General features: G+C 32.4%; 1 non-coding gene across 1 annotated transcript; it reads right to left on the bottom strand.

The window, feature by feature from the left end:
- Positions 1-1,193: 1,193 nt before the first annotated feature.
- Positions 1,194-1,265, bottom strand: TRNAQ-CUG (transfer RNA glutamine (anticodon CUG)). The gene has a single exon. It is a non-coding gene; the product is annotated as a tRNA-Gln (tRNA).
- Positions 1,266-3,176: the final 1,911 nt, after the last annotated feature.

Here is a 3,176-nt window from a genome sequence, read left to right as displayed (position 1 = left end):
ATTATCGAAATTTAATATTTTGATTCAATTATATGTCTCTCATCGCGCAGCACTCTATGTCTAGTTTCGGCACTGATTGCTAAGGATTAAGAGAGACTCGGTTTAACGAGATACGGATAATCGGGAATACACTGGAAGCTAACAGTAATTTTTAAAACTATTATTGCACTCTCTATAAATTTTATAATTCAAGGAATGAGTAAAAATATATATTTTAATGCTCTATACATTCAACAGGAAAATTCAACAGGTTTGATTCGTGTTCCAATCAAAGTTCGGAATAGATGCCAAAATGCCTTTCCGGCTTGCCAAATGCATTGGTACTGTCATATATACTGTACTGCCTTTTTCAAGTATTATCCTGACAAGCAGTCTGTTAAAATTACCCACTTCGAGTCCTGGTTCCAACCCTAGTTTTCAGTGTAGAAATTTTACAACAAATACAATAAATAAAAACGTAATTTTAAACGCTCCAAGGGAAATTATCATTAAAACATTTTCTATTTATAGAAATCCTAAATGTTTATTACTCTATAAAATACAACACCTGAAATGCTAAAATTTTTCTTTATCTTTTTATAAAAAATAAAATCTTATAAAATTCTTTTGTTTAGATCCACAGAAGAACGCATGCAAAAAATCGATATTACCATCATTTCAGATTATCTTTAGTAAACTCTTTTAAATGAATTATAACTGATGGATATAAATAGCGCTTTTATCAAGAAGATGCAAAGAACACATATGATTGATAATCATCATCTATATAAATTTTAAGATACTACCATTATGTATTAGTATTAGTAATGGCTACATGGTGCAAGGAAGCCTATGGCTTATGCTGCTAGAGACAAAATAAAAAAAAAAATATATATATATATAAATAAATAATAATATGTAAATCGGATGACCGCTAGGGAGACACTTCTAAAATTTTAATCTCTCTAAAGTTTTCTAACACAACCTTAATTCCTTAAAAAAAAAAAATGATAATACCATATTTAAAGACCAATATTTTTGAAGCCGTTCTAATTCAGAAAGAAGTTTACATTTTCTGTCACTTTGTGTTGAAAAGTTATGTAACTTTAAGAGAAAATAAGGAAAATATAGGCGAGTTAAATTTCAGGATAACTTAAGAATAAACTTAAAGGTAAAATTATTGAAAGACAGAGAAAAAAAAAAAAAAAATTTCCAGGTCCCACCGAGATTTGAACTCGGATCGCTGGATTCAGAGTCCAGAGTGCTAACCATTACACCATGGGACCACAATTGGTTGAGTTTTTTAGCGGGATTATATAAGATGATTCTTACGTAATATAAGTTTCTAAGAAAACTCTTTTTTTTTCTTTAACATTATTTTAAAAGATACACCAAACTTACGTAGGTTTGCTAATCATGTGCGAAATCTATCTTACTATGTACACAGTCCCTTATCTGCGGGCACAATTGTTTAGCAGCTCGTAAGGTTGCCGGTGAATGACACATGATACCAACTTGTGACGTCACCAAGTGGCTCCACCTATCGAGAACTTACCTTATGAAGCTTACGTTCCATGTGTACATGTCTGCATAGCGAAAGAGGCTTAGTTCAAGAGACTTAGATGAGTGTTGTTGCTGGATGGCGAAAAGTTTCACTGTGTTTTAATAACTTTTATGAACGGGAAAAAATCATCTGATATACTTCGGACATGTGAAAGCCTAACTGACACGTTCAATGGTGTTGACACTCAAGGGATTTCGGATATTTAGTTGTTTATGTTTGAAGAAAAATAGCCAGCAAGTGGATTTGAACGCTGTTAGGTCCTAAGCAGTCGGTGTCAACGACCTTGGCTGACATCAACTTTTGCAGCGTGTTACGATTAGGTAAGTAATTAATTAACGAATATGATCTTCGGCGATTTTTTTTTTATCTCCTAACTGTCTTTTAAAATTAATGTGAATTCCATGGCTTTAGAAATTAATCCGTAATAGTTTTTAACTTCTAACAGTGAGTGAGGACATTACCACATGGGTTAACAGCCTCAAAAACATATTTATATGAGCGTATAAATCTATTATATGCATAACACAACTATAATAGTACACAGTGTAATTATTTATAAATGCATATTGGCGTTCGTGTCTTATTACATAATGATATAAAATTATATATCTAAAAACTGAATATTTGAACTGCATAATGTATGACTGTTTTGTCTATAATATAAAGACGATTTCTTGTTATCATAAAATTTTATATACATGAATTTTGATTTTATTTTATTTATTTATTTTTATAGTTGTATGTACTTTTACAGTCTAATTATTGGGTATAATCTTTCGCGTTTAGTGATGTCAATTTAGTACTCTGGTTAAAAGATAACTTTTGTGTGTTAGGTTAAATTGGAAACTGATTTAACTGGTTATTTGATTGCAATTTTTACACGGATGTTATTCCTAATTTTTTAACCTTTTATATTTCTTTATAAGTTTTGAAATGATAATAATAAAGACCGTCTTAAATTTTGAACATCATATGAATATTATAAACATTTGATGAGGAATTTAGAGCATAATGTTAACTCGCTAAGCCTTAAGGGATATAAAGTTGTGTACGAAAATGTTCTGAAATTCGGCAGAACCAAGCAAGTGCACTACTAAACAGGTAAGCGAACAGTCAGGTGTATCGCGCATGTGGCGATTATTTGTCTTTCTCCTCTGAATACTTTTTTGCTGCTTTTTTTGAAAAACAACTATAGCCAGTGGTATTCAGCTATATTTCCGTCATATGTTTAAGAAATTACATGCATAAAATAGATGAAAGAACTGTAGTTTTGCCACCTTAACGACTGCGGCTAAAACAGTCGACTCGGAGGTCATTGAACCCTTCCTCATGCTCTCGCTAAGGCAACGTAACGGTCTGTCGCTGCAGGCTCTGCTGCGTCTGAGTGGAAAACGTGCGGGGTCATCGGGATTGCTATGTCCACCTCTGAAGATAGTGACCAACACAGTGGTCATCTTGAGTGTTGCTATGTACAGTTATTGCAACGAATAGAGCAGGCTACAGCATCATATCTTAATCATACCACGTATAGCTACCTATCGATATATAAATACGTGGTCACGTATATTGCAAACAAATTTACTTTCCTCATTACTATATCTTCATGATTGCCAGCTAAATTTACTTGGATATC

Source organism: Mastigoproctus giganteus, chromosome 1, assembly GCF_048544385.1.
Source record: "Mastigoproctus giganteus isolate SK-2022 chromosome 1, ASM4854438v1, whole genome shotgun sequence".
Lineage (NCBI taxonomy): Eukaryota > Metazoa > Arthropoda > Arachnida > Uropygi > Thelyphonidae > Mastigoproctus > Mastigoproctus giganteus.
Note: the sequence above shows the minus strand (reverse complement) of the source record. Positions and strands in the feature narration are given on the sequence as shown.